This window comes from Hemiscyllium ocellatum, chromosome 3 (genome assembly GCF_020745735.1).
Source record: "Hemiscyllium ocellatum isolate sHemOce1 chromosome 3, sHemOce1.pat.X.cur, whole genome shotgun sequence".
Classification (NCBI taxonomy): Eukaryota; Metazoa; Chordata; class Chondrichthyes; order Orectolobiformes; family Hemiscylliidae; genus Hemiscyllium; species Hemiscyllium ocellatum.
The window spans coordinates 120882554-120897116 of record NC_083403.1 but is presented as its reverse complement, the minus strand read 5'-3'; the positions used below and the strand labels follow the sequence as shown (position 1 = coordinate 120897116).

General features: G+C 42.1%; 1 protein-coding gene and 1 pseudogene across 1 annotated transcript in view; both read right to left on the bottom strand.

The window, feature by feature from the left end:
* The window catches only part of sntg2 (syntrophin, gamma 2), a 271591-nt gene that overhangs the window by 99725 nt on the left and 157303 nt on the right, over positions 1-14563 (bottom strand). The window lies entirely within an intron of this gene.
* Positions 7733-8118, bottom strand: LOC132807589 (large ribosomal subunit protein P1-like; annotated as a pseudogene).

Genomic DNA, 14563 nt, shown 5'->3' with positions numbered 1-14563 from the left:
GATTATCCCTTGTATACCATTATGGGAATGGGTTGGATAAAAGTGTTCAAGCAGTTGTGAATGGCAGAGCAGGCTGAATGGCACAGTCCTTTTCCCATCATGTTGTAAGGCATTTGAGGAAATGTAGAAAAGATTCACAAGGATGGTTCCAAGAAAGAGGAAGGTCGGTTATATGGATACAAAGGACAAGTTGTGGCTCTTCTTGATGAAGTGAAGGTTGTTAGGAGATTTGATAGAGATATTGAACATTATTGAACATTATGAGGGATCTGTGCAGAGTAGGGAGGAAGAAATTAAAGGATCAAAAAACAGAAGATACTGATTTAAAGTGATTGATAAAAGAAGCATGAGGAAAACTTTTTTTTATGTAGCATAAGTACTGCATGAATATGTAGTAGAGGAAGGACAAATTGTGGTTTTCAGAAGAGAATTAGTTCATTGGTAAAGTGAAAAAAAATGCACAGGTATGGGGAAAAAGCAAATGAATGGGATGAAGTGAGTTGCTTTTGAAGTGAACCACTGCACACATAATCAAAGGCTTCTTTTCGTGCTGTTACCATTTTACAATTCTACAGTTACCTCAGATCAAATAGTCCTTGCCTTTCACTCCAAAGTTACTTCATTATTCTTCAGTCATATAAAATTGATTGGATCAATGCTGTCACTAATTTTCCCCCTAATCAGCTGCCTTTTATCTCTCCTATCTTTCTGGAATACCTTGTGACCAGGAAGATTAAGTTCCCAAATCTTTTTGAACAGTGAAATTCACAAATGATGTTGGAAACTGTTTGGGCGAAGATCACAGCACAGAATCAGATAAGTGAATTATTTTAAGTGTGACCGACAGAAAGTCTGCAGTAGTGAGTAGATATGTCTCTTGATTAAACTTAAAATATAAGCCATAACTATTAATTTAACCTGGGGCAGTGTTTTGAAGAGGAATAAGACTGTGTTTTTTTTTGAGTCTGTAGATTTGGTGGAGCAAAAATGGTCTTTAGCAGAGAGATATGTGCTTCTTGTCAGATGTGGGAGTTTAAAGAGAGTTTAAGGGTTACTGTGGATTTTTTCTGCAATAAATGCAGTTGGTTGTGAATCTTATCAGATTGAATGAATTGTTTGGAAAGACAGTTAGAAGCAATGAGGAATTTACAACAGCAATAGTATGTGATGGATGGCAGTTATAGGAAGTGGAGAAAGTCTCAGATACAGTCACATAGATGGGTTAACTCCAGGAAAGGTAAGAGAGGTAGTCAGCTATTGCAGGAGTCTTCTGTGGCTATCCCCATTTCAAATAAGTATGCTGTTTTGGAAAATGTAGGAGGTGATGGATTCTCAAGGGAGCATAGCACCAACAGCCAAGTGTCTGGTATTGAGACTGGCTCTAACGCAACAAGAAATACATCAAGTTCCAAGAGATCAATTGTGTTAGGGGATTCTCTAGTCTGAGTTACAGACAGACGTTTCAGTGGCCAGGAGCGAAAAATCAGAATGGTGTGTTGCTTCCCTGGTGCCAGGATCAAGGATGTCTCAGAGAGGGTGCAGAATGTTCTCACGGGGGAGAGGGGCCAGCAAGAGGTCATTGTCCACATTGGAACCAATGACATAGGAAGGGAAAAGATTGAGATTCTGAAGGAAGATTACAGAGTTAGGCAGGAATTTAAAAAAGGAGGTCCTCGAGAGTAGTAATGTCTGGATTACTCCTGTGCTACGAGCTAGTGAGGGCAGGAATAGAAGGATAGAGCAGATGAATGCATGGCTGAGGAACTGGTGTATGGGAGAAGGATTCACATTTTTGAATCATTCGAATCTCTTTTGGGGTGGAAGTGACCTGTACAAGAAGGACAGAGTGAACATAAATTGGAAGGGGACGAATATACTGGCAGGGAGATTTGCTAGAGCTGCTTGGGAGGAGCACTAGTAAGGTGGGGGTAGTGGTGGTGGTGGTGGTGGTAGTGGGGGCGGGGGGTTGGTGGGACCCAAGGAGTTAGTGAGGAAAGAGATCAATCTGAGATGGGTACAGTTGAGAACAGAAGCCAGTCGGTCAGGGCACACAGGGACAAGGTAGGACTAAAACATTAAACTGCATTTATTTCAATGCAAGAGGCCTAACTCAGGGCATGGTTAGGAACATGGGGCTGAGATATCATAGCAATTACAGAAACATGGCTCAGGGATGGGCAGGACTGGCAGCTTAATGTTCCAGGATACAAATGCTACAGGAAGGATAGAAAGGGAGACAAGAGAGGAGGGGGAATGGCATCTTTATAAGGGATAGCATTATAACTGCACTGAGGGAGGATATTCCTGAAAATCCATCCAGGGAAGTTTTTTTGGGTGGAACTGAGAAATAAGAAAGGGATGATCACCTTATTGGGATTGTATTATAGACCCCCTAATAGTCAGAGGGAATTTGAGAAACAAACTTGTAAGGAGATCTCAGCTATCTGTAAGAATAATAGGGTGGTTATGGTAGGGGATTTTAACTTTCCAAACATAGACTGGGACTGCCATAGTGTTAAAGGTTTAGATGGAGAGGAATTTCTTAAGTGTGTGCAAGATAATTTTCTGCTTCAGTATGTGGAAGTACCTACTGGAGAAGATGCAAAACTTGACCTACTCTTGGGAAATAAGGCAAGGCAGGTGACTAAGGTGTCAGTGGGGGAGCACTTTGGGGCCAGCGACCATAATTCTATTGGTTTTAAAATAGTGATGGAAAAGGATAGACCAGATCTAAAAGTTGAAGTTCTAAATTGGAGAAAGGACAATTTTGAAGGTATTGGGCAAGAACTTTCAAAAGCTGACTGGGGGCAAATGTTTGCAGGTAGGGACGGCTGGAAAATGGCAAACCTTCAGAAATGAGATAACAAGAATCCAGAAAAAGTATATTCATGTTAGGGTGAAAGGGAACGCTGGTAGGTAGAGGGAATGTTGGATGAATGAAGAAATTGAGGGTTTGGTTCAGAAAAAGAAGGAAGTATATGTCAGGTATAGACAGGATAGATTGAGTGAATCCTTAGAAGAGTATAAAGGAAGTAGGAGTATACTTAAGAGGGAAACCAGTAGGACAAAAAGGGGACATGAGATAGCTTTGGCAAATAGAAATAAGGAGAATCCAAAGGGTTTTTACAAATACATTAAAGACAAAAGGGTAACTAGGGAGAGAATAGGGCCCCTCAAAGATCAGCATGGCGGCCTTTGTGTGGAGCCGCAGAAAATGGGGGAGATACTAAACGAGTATTTTGCATCAGTATTTACTGTAGAAAAGGATATGGAAGATATAGATTATAGGGAAATAGATGGTGACACCTTGCAAAATGTCCATATTACAGAGGAGGAATTGCTGGATGTCTTGAAATGGTTAAAGGTGGATAAATCCCCAGGACCTGATCAGGTTTTAGATTAGATTACTTACAGTGTGGAAACAGGCCCTTCGGCCCAACAAGTCCACACCGACCCGCCGAAGCGCAACCCACCCATACCTCTACATTTACCCCTTACCTAAGACTACGGGCAATTTAACATGACCAATTCACCTGACCCGCACTGTGGGAGGAAACCGGAGCACCCGGAGGAAACCCACGCAGACACGGGGAGAACGTGCAAACTCCACACAGTCAGTCACCTGAGGCGGGAATTGAACCCGGATCTCTGGCGCTGTGAGGCAGCAGTGCTAACCACTGTGCCACTGTACCGCCCACAGGCGTACCTGAGAACTCTGTGGGAAGCTAGAGAAGTGATTACTGGGCCTCTTGCTGAGATATTTGTATCATCGATAGTCATAGGTGATGTGCTGGAAGACTGGAGGTTAGCTAATGTGGTGCCACTGTTTACGAAGGGTGGTAAGGACAAGCCAGGGAACTATAGACCAGTGAGCGTGATGTCGGTGGTGGGCAAGTTGTTGGAGGGAATCCTGAGGGACAGCATGTATGTATTTGGAAAGGCAAGGACTGATTTGGGATCGTCAACCTGGCTTTGTGCGTGGGAAATCATGTCTCACAAACTTGATTAAGTCCTTTGAAGCAGTAACAAAGAGGATTGATGAGGGCAGAGTGGTAGATGTGATCTATATGGACTTTCAGTAAGGCGTTCGACAAGGTTCTCCATGGGGCATTGGTTGTCAAGATTAGATCTCATTGATTATGGGGAGAACTAGCTGTTTGGATACAGAACTGGCTCAAAGGTAGAAGACAGAGGGTGGTGGTGAAGGGTTGTTTATCAGACTGGATGTCTGTGACCAGTGGAGTGCCACAAGGATCAGTGCTGGGTCCTCTACTTTTCGTTATTTACGTAAATGATTTGGATGCAAGCATAAGAGGTACAGTTAGTAAGTTTGCAGATGACTCCAAAATTGGAGGTGTAGTAGACAGCAAAGAAGGTTACCTCAGATTACAACAGAATCTTGACCAGATGGGCCAATTGGCTGAGAAATGGCAGATGGAGTTTAATTCAGATAAAAGACAGGTGCTGCATTTTGGGAACTCCCCTCTCATTTATCTCTCCACTCTGCAGGCACCCTGCCTCTATTCCTGATGAAGGGCTTTTGCCTGAAATGTCTATTTTCTTGCTCCTCAGATGCTGCCTGACCTGCTGTGCTTTTCTAGCATCACTCTAATCTAGACTCTGGTTTCCAGCATCTGCAGTTCTTGATTTTACCTCGATAAAATTCAGTGCAGAGAATTGTGAAGTGACGTCATTTGCTGCAAAGAATATGGAGAAGCTGTACAAAATAAAAGATTCTATTCGGGAGCAGAGAGACCTGGGTGTTTATGTACATAGGGAAAAGTGAGGACTGCAGATGCTGAAGATCAGAGTTAAAAGGTATAGCGCTGGAAGAGCACAGCTAGTCAGGCAGCATCCAAGGAACAGGAGAATCAACATTTCGAATGTAGCCTCTTCACGTGGGTGGCACGGTGGCACAGTGGTTAGCACTGCTGCCTCACAGCGCCCGAGACCCAGGTTCAATTCCCGACTCAGGCGACTGACTGTTTGGAGTTTGCACGTTCTCCCCGTGTCTGCGTGGGTTTGCTCCAGTTTCCTCCCACAGTCCAAAGATGTGCGGGTCAGGTGAATTGGCCATGCTAAATTGCCCGTAGTGTTAGGTAGGGGTATGGGTGGGTTGTGCTTCGGCGGGTCGGTGTGGACTTGTTGGGCCGAAGGGCCTGTTTCCACACTGTAAGTCTAATCTAATCTAATTCCAGCTGTGCTTTTCCAGTATTGCACTTTTAGACTCTGTTTATGTACATAAATCATTAAAAGTGGCTGGACAAATAGGGAAAGCCATTAATAAAGCATACAGAACAAAGTCATAGAGTCAGAGATGTACAGCACGGAAACAGACCCTTCAGTCCACCTCATCCATGCCGACCAGATTCCCAACCCGATCTAGTCCCACCTGCCAGCACCCGGCCCACATCCCTCCAAACCATTCCTATTCATATGCCCATCCAGATGCCTTTAAATACTTCCTCTGGCAGTTCATTCCATACACACACCACCCTCTGCATAAAAAAAATGTTGCCACTTAGGTCTCTTTTATATCTTTCCCCTCTCACCTTAAACCTATGCCCTCTAGTTCTGGACTCCCCCACTCCAGAGAAAAGACTTTGTCTATTTATTCTATCCATGCCCCTCATGATTTTATAAATCTCTATATGGTCACCCCTCAGCCTCCCCAGCCTGTTCAGCCCCTCCCTACAGCTCAAATCCCCCAACCCTGGCAACATTCTTGTAAATGTTTTCTGAAAACTTTCAAGTTTCTCAACATCCTTCCGATAGGAAGGAGAGCAGAATTGCATGCAATATTGTAAAAGTGGCCTAACAAATGTCTTGTACAGCCGCAACATGACCTCCCAAGTCCTGTACTCAATACTCTGACCAATAAAGGAAAGCAGACCAAACACCTTCTTCACTATCCTATCTACCTACGTCTACTTTCAAGGAGCTATGAACCTGCACTCCAGGTCTCTTTGTTCAGCAGCATTCCCTAGGACCTCACCATTAAGTATATAAGTCCTGCTAAGATTTGCTTTCCCAAAATGCAGCACCTCCCTTTTATCTAAATTAAACTCCATCTGCCACTCCTCAGCCCATTGGCCCATCTGATCAAGATCGTCTTGTTATCTGAGGTAACCCTCTTCGCTGTCCACTACACCTCCAATTTTGGAGTCACCTGCGAACGTACTGATTATACCTCTTATAATAACTAGGGATACAGCTTACATAAGATTAGAGAGGCTATTATGAATTTAAAGAAGACATTGGTTACATTTCAGACCATTAAAAAGGCGTGAAGGATGTAAATCTACTGGAGAGAATGTCGAAAAGACTTAGGAGAATGGTTCCACACTTCAATGTTGAGACAAGATTGGTGAAGTTAGGACTGTTTTATTCGGGGATGAAATGTTTCAAAGGAAAATTGATAGACGTTTTCAAAGTCACCTGTGACCTGGACTCAGCGGATAGGGAGAAACTGTTCCCAGAGCACAGATTTAAAGTGTTTAGCAAAAGCAGCAAATTCAAAGTGAGATGGTATGAAATGCAATGTCCAGAAGTGTGGTGGAGGCAGGTTCAACTGAACCATTTGAGAGGGCAGAGGATGATTATTGAAGTAGATATCACGTGCAGAAATAGAGGGGAATTGACACAAAGTTAAAGAACCAGTACAGACATGATGGGCTGAAAGACCTTGTTCTGCAATTCTGTGATTCTTCCCCTGGTGTATTGGACGCATTCTAGATTCACTCCCCAAGACATTATCACCTTCACTGGTATTCAGCACTGACAAAGACATTTGAGGGGGCACCTGCCCAGAGGTGTATTACAGCCTTACAGATTAAAATTCCAATTATGGAATTTACATAATTTTGTGTAATAATGATTGAAATGTTTGAATAAGTGCATGTACATGTTCTTTGTTGCAAACAATGATTTTCTTTTCAAACAGAACTTTTGAACAATGCAGTTTCAATAGCAGAAATATCAAAAGGTTCAAACTATGACAAATAGCATCAATATTGGTAAGTTTATTAATCCAACTGTGGAGAGGACAATGTTTGTGCTTAATGAAAAGTGAGAACTTTCTGAGCTATCTCAGGGGTCATTGCATTTCCAGCCCCATAAAAAGTATGAAGGTTTATAACTTTTAATAATGAACAATTCACTCCTCCTGTCAACCCCATAAACTCACTCCCTGAACTTTGTTTAATTTTGGCACAGTATGAAGGTCATTCTTATTAGGAAACTACATCATACTGATACCCATGAAAGTTTTACAAATATTGTTGGTGATTATTTAATAAAGTCTATTATAACCAAAAGATGAATGTCCTTGTTTTGGTCTTTCATCAGAGATAGAGATAAAAATACATGCTGAGTGTCCATTTTTGACAATGCTGTGAAAAGATTGCTCCAAGTTCATAAATTTCATGATGGTTTGCTTCAGCTATGCACTATTTACACCCCACAGAATTTAACCAGTCCAGATACTTTTTTTCATTTGTTCCCAGGATGTGGGTAATACTGGCTAGGCCAGAATTTATTGCTTCGCCCTAATGTCTCTGATGAAATTGAGGTGCACTGCTGTCTTGGATCACTGCAGTGCTAGGTGGCAGAGCTCCACAGAGGACAGTATCCTGTCATCAAGTCATCCCTTTATTTATATGTGGAGAGTTCTTGACACTGATCCAGCTCTCAGAATGAACAGAACCGCTGACGCTCTGGTTTATTTTGTGTATTTTTTTCTTTTTAATTCTAACAATGTTGCATGTTACATTTAATCAAAAAGACCAAAGCCCATGTCATCATCAGACTCTTCTGACTCTTCCTGTTTCTTCTCTTTCTTTTTCTTTTCAGCAACAACGGGGGCAGCAGTAGAGTCAGCTGCTGCAGCTGGGGCACTACCACTGGCACCAACACTGCAGATCAGGCTGTTGATATCAATATTAGCCAAAGCCTTGGCAAACAGACGAGGCCAGAAAGGCTCAACAGTTACTCCAGCTGTTTTGATCAGAGCATTGAGGTTTGTCATCGGTGACGGTGACCTCGTCGTCGTGCAGGATGAACGCGCTGTAGATACAGGCGAGTTCCGAGGTGGAGGCCATGGCTGTCTGACAGAGATGGTGCTGGTTGTGGGAGGTGGTGGTGTGGTGGTGGTGAGGGGTGTGGGGGGGGTGGGGGGGGGGGGTCCAACAGTGCTAGTCGTCGGGAGGAACTCGGCCTTAGCTTTGATCCGAAGAACCGAGCACTTCAGGACCAGGGCAGCGTGGGAAGAGTTGGTTTATATCTGTCAGCCAGGGGTCCATGATTGGATCAGAGTACCAGCTCCCATCAGGGAATTCATATTCGATGAGATTCACTTGGCTGACTTTGTTACAGTCACGGCACTTGGGGCGTACAAAGTACTGATAGAGAGGGAGTTCCAGAACTTTGACACTGTGACAATAAAGGCACAGTGATATATTTCCAAGCCAGAATTGAGTGAGACATGGAGAGGAACTTGCAGGTTTTGTTTTTCCGTTATATCTAATATCTTTATCCTGGCAGTAGATATCACAGTTTTTGAAGATATTTGTGGCTTGCTGCAGTCCATACAAAGATGGTATGCCCTGCTGCCACTGTGCTTCATTGATGGGAGAGGGAGTGAATATTTAAGGTGTGGATGGGGTACCAGTCAAGCAGACTGTTTTGTCAAGAATTTTGAGTGCTGCTGGAGCTGTGCTCATCCAGGTAAGTGGAGGGTATTCCATCAGGTTCCTGAGTAATAACTTGTCATTGGTAGACGGGTTTTGGGACTACCATAGAATCCCTACAAAGTAGAGACAGGCCATTCAGCCCAACATGTCCACACTGAGCCTCTGAAGAGTATCCCATCCAGACCCATCCTCCTACCCTATCCCTTTAACAGTTCATTTCCCATGGCTAATGCACCTAATGTGCACATCTTTGGACTGTGGGAAGAAACTGGAGCACCCGGAGGAAACCCACGCAGACACGGGGAGAATGTGCAAACTCCACACAGATAGTCACCAGAGCTTGGAATCGAACCTGGATACGTGGCGCTGTGAGGCAGCAGTGCTAGCCACTGAGCCAAGATGAATTCAGGGGGCAAGTTACTTACTGCATAACTTTCAGCTTCTGGCCTGCTCTTGTTTTATTTTGTTAATGGTAACCCATGAATGTCAATAGAGAGAAATTCAGCAATGGCAATGCTAATGAATATCAAGGGGAGATGGTTTAGTTTTTCTCTTGCTGGAGATTGTTATTGCCTTATATTTGTGAGAAGAGAATATTACCTGCCACTTTTCAGCTCAAGTCTGAATGCAGTGCTGTTTTGCTGTTTTTGGATGGAAACTGCTTTGGAGGAGGAGGAGTCACGCATGGTCTTAATGGCATAGTCGCCCTCGGATTCCCATTAACTTTAGTTTTGGCAGGCTTCATGATGACACACTCAGTCAAATGCTACGGTGATGTCAAAGGCTTTCTCACCTCTCCTCACTCCTGGATCTCCGCTTTTATCTGCACTTTTACAAGATCAGAAGATAGGTGCCCTAAGCTGAACTCAAACTGAGCTAGCCAATTCAGTGTTGCTAATAGCATTGTCAATCACACCTATCATTCTGCAAATGCTCAAGACTAGACTGAGGGGCAATAATTGGTCAGGTCGTATTTGTTATTTTCTTTTTGCCGAGTACCTGGTCAATTTTTACTCTGTTTGCAGGTAAAGGAACAGCTGGAAAGTGAGATAACATGAGTCCAGAGACAGTATGTTCATATTAGGGTTAAGGGAAATGGTTGTTAGATGTAGGGAATGTTGGATAACTGGAAAAATTGAGGTTTTGGTCGAGAATAAAATAAGGAAGCATATGTCAGGTATAGAGAGCAGAAATTGAGCGATTCTCTAGAGGGGTGTAACAACAATAGGAGTATAGATTAGATTAGATTACTTACAGCGTGAAAACAGGCCCTTCAGCCCAACAAGTCCACACTGATCCGCCAAAGCGCAACCCACCCAGAGGGTATACTTGAGAGAAATCGGGAGGGCAAAAAAAAGGACTTGAGATACCTTTGGCAAATAGGGGTAAGGAGAATCCAAAGGATTTCTACAAATATGTTAAGTACAAAAGAGTAACAACGGAGAGAACAGGGAGACTCCTCAAAGATCAGGAAGGCCACCTATGTACGGAACTACAGGAGATGGGAGAGATACTAAACAAGTATTTTGCATCAGTGTTCACTGTGGATAATGATATGGAAGATATAGAACATAGGGAAATAAATAGCAACATCTGAAAAATGCCCATATTTCAGAGATGGTGGCATTGGATGTCTTAAAAAGCTCAAAAGGTAAATAAATCCCTTGGACCTCATCAGATGTACTCTGGAACTCTGTGGGAAGCTAGGAAAGTGATTGTTGGGCACCTTGCTGAGATACTTGGATCATGGATAGCCACAGGTGAGGTGATAGCAAAGAAGGTTACCTTAGAGTACAATGGGATCTTGATCAGATGGGCTAATGGGCTGAAGAGTGGCAGGTGGAGTTTAATTTAGATAAATGTGAGGTTTTTATTTTAGAAAGGCAAATCAGAGTCATACTTAAAACTTAATGGTGAGGTCCTGGGGAACGTTGCTGAACAGAAAGATCATTTGAGTGCAGGTTCATAGTTCCTTGAAAGTGGAGCCACAGTTATAGCATAGTGAAGAAGCCATTTTGTATGCTTGCCATAATTGGTCAGTTCATTAAATATTAGAGTTGAGAGATCATCTTGCAGCTGGATAATACATTGGTCAGGCTGCTACTGGAATACTGCATGCAATTCTGATCCCCCTCCTTTAGGAAGGATATTGTGAAACTTGAAAGGGTTCAGAAAAGATTTACAAGGATGTTGCCAGTGTTGGAGGGTTTGATCTATAGGACGAAGCTGAATAGACTGGGACTATTGTCCTTGGAGGGTCAGTGGCTAAAAGTGACCTTATAGAGGTTTATAAAATCATGAGGGGCATGGATGAGATCTTTTCCCTAGGATAGAGGAGTCCAGAACTAGAGGGCATAAGTTAAAGGTGAGTGGGGAAAGATTAAAAAGGGATCTAAGAGGCAGCTTTTTCATGCAGGTGGCATGTGTATGGAATGTGATGCCTGAGGAAATGATGGAGGCTAATTCAATTACAACATTTAAAAGGCACCTGGTTGGGTATATGAATGGGAAGGTTGAGAGGGATATGGGCCAAATGCTGCCAAATCACACTAGATTTATTTCTGATATTTGGTCGGCCTGAACAAGTTGGACCAAAGGGGTTGTTTCCATGCTCTATATCTCTATGATAGGAAAATATACTGGAAAAATTTGGATAGGCACATGCGTAGATTCAGAGCAAGAAATTTCTAGCACTATTCTTGGATTAATGCTATTCCAGAAGTCTTCAGCTGTATCTTGATATCACATTGAATAACCTGACCATCTAAAGATAGTGAGGTTGATCCAGAAAAACAACATTTGTCACAAAATACTGCTTCATAACAGTTTATGCACAAGTTTCATTGCTGACCAATAATTATCAACTCGTGACATATCCTCACTGGAAAAACAGTGATCCTAAAATTCAAAAAGAATCTCCTGTCTCTCACTCTTCCTTTAGCGAGCGAGCTAATGGTACCCCTCTAGTTTCACTTTACCCTTATGTTCATTTGCTTTGTTATTTTAATGTCTTAAGTTTAGTTAACATAAAATTAAAAATCAACTTACAGAATGTGAAAGGAATTGATCTATAGGCCAAATTGACTCCCATTTCAGGAGAAAGTGAGGACTGCAGATGCTGGAGATCAGAGTCAAAAAATGTGGCGCTGGAAAAGCACAGCCGGTCAGGCAACGTCAGAGGAGTAGGAGATTATGCTCGATACGTCAACTCTCCTGATCCTCGGATGCTGTCTGACCAACTGTGCTTTTCCAGTGCCGCATGTTTTGACGCTTGTCTCATTCCAGTTTGTGTTCTTACAAAATGCCTCTAGTATGTTGACGTCTCATTCCATTGTCCTTCAGGACCAGACCCTCAATGAACTAAGTGATATTTTCTTCTTGATGTCCTGAGACAGACTCAGAATTGCAGGAAATGAACCGGATAAGCATATGATTTTCAACAATTATAACAATGTTTTCAAGGATGTACTGTTTCATGGAATTGTGTGAACTATGGGTATCACTCACTTTTAATAGAGATAAGTTTCCAAATGGAGTTTATGCCTTTTGTATAACAGTTCCTAATGCTATAGGGAATTTTCTCAATGGCCAATGTCAGATTAACTAGCCCTGAATTCTCCTTAGCATATTTGACTCCCTTTAGATTGCAGAACATAAAGCATTACTGTGCAGTACAGGCCCTTCAGTCCTCAATGTTGCACTGACCTGTGGAATCAATCTGAAGCCCATCAAACCCACAGTATTCCATTCTCATCCATATGCCTATCCAACAACCATTTAAATGCCCTAAAGTCAACAAGTCTACTACTGTTATAGGCAGTGCGTTCAACACCCCTACTACCCTGAGTAAAGAAATTACCTCTGACATCTGATCTATAACTATCACCCGTCACTTTCAAACAATGTACCGTCATGCTAGCCATCACCATCTGAGGAAAAAGGCTCTCCCTGTCCAACCTATCTAATGCTCTGATTATTTTATATGGCTCAATAAGATCACCTCTCAACCTTCTTCTCTCAACAATGACAGTCCCTCAGCCTTTCCTCATAAGACCTTCCCTCCATACCAGATAACACCCTTTTCTCCCACAGGCACAGTTCTTATTCATAGTCAGTTCCAAAAAGTAATAAATAGAATTTATTTCTTGATTCATTTTGTTGAGGATTTTTGGTTGCATCATACTGGCTCAAAGTTTCTGACTTTCATTTAGTATTCTGTATTTTCATATACATGTTAGACTGATGTTTACATATGTTTTAACTTCCAGAACCAGTCTGACTGAGAGTATATATGAAGTGACAGGTAGGAATAAGAACAGATGGGAGATGTGCCTTTTTCCACAGTGACAGATTGGAAACAATAATGGTGCCCAACTGCACAATGACAGATGCAAAGCTCCCATTGACAGGTGGAAAGTGACATGTACAGTACCAGCATAGCACCATGCAAGAGTGCATATGAATCACTGCACAGTAAGGAGCAGAAAACTAATAGCAAAGAGTCAAGCTAGCCATATGGAAAAAGAAATGGTGCTTTGAAGTTAGATGATGCAATATTTATTTTGCAAGTTATTCCCATTCAGAATCACTGCCTCAAGCTGCGAGTTTGATACAACATAAAGTAATGGTTGTACTTTAAGATATTAAGGTGCAGTTTTAAAAAACAACTTGAATCTTGACTCTTAGATTAGTCACAACACAACAAAAAATTGTAAATATTATTGATGATAGAGGCATGCAAATTCTATGATCAATGTCCTCTCCATAGACATTGCACACTCTGGAATCTTTTACAATTGTTACTTTCACACTTTACAGTTGAGTACTGGCATGTCTGGAGGCCATGATTGAGGTATTAGATTAGATTAGATTACTTAGATTAGATTACTTACAGTGTGGAAACAGGCCCTTCGGCCAAACAAGTCCACAACGATCCGCCAAAGCGCTACCCACCCATACCCCTACATTTACCCCTTACCTAACACTACGGGCAATTTAGCATGGCCAATTCACCTGACCCGCACATCTTTGGACTGTGGGAGAAAACCGGAGCACCCAGATGAAAACCATGCCGACACGGGGAGAACATGCAAACTCCACACAGACATATATTTAGGGAACAAAAATTATGACCTTGTTTGAATGTGTATATCTAACTGAAGTGTCTCTGTAGGACATTGAATTATTAACATCAGTCATTTTAACAACTGATAGGTCTCAACCTTCTCCCTAGGACAGGGGATTTCAAGACTAGGGGGCACATTTTTAAGGTGACAGGAGAGAGAGATTTAAAAAAGACACATGGGGAATGAAATTTGAGGAAGTGGTGGATGTGGGTACAATTACAAATGTTTAAAAGTCATTCGGATGGATACATAAATAGGAAAGGTTTGGAGGGGTGTGGGCCAGAAGCAGGAGGTGGGATTAGTTTAGTTAGGGATTATGTTTGGCAAGGACTGGTTGGACTGAAGGGTCTGTTTCTGTGCAGTATGATTCTATGATGGTGCCTTTTAGAACAATGATAAATTCCTGCATTCTGTAGCAATAAAATTTTGTGCAAAATGAGTGGAATTTTACAAAAAAAAAATTCATGAAGATCCACTTTATGATTTTGGTTTGCACAATACTTGGAAGATATCTCCTGTCATTAATAATACTTCAGCTTCTGTGATATAAAAATTGCAAAGTATTGACCAATTTTGTTTTGAGTGAATGTATTTTATGAAATGCACAATTCAATATCAAGAGAAACTCAAAGGAAACAAACTCCATTAATTCCAGCAAAATTACTAAACACTCTAATACATCAAGTAAGCCTCCAGCAGCAGTTAATTTACATTGTAAGCTAGGACTTGGATTCCAATCTCCTGTTG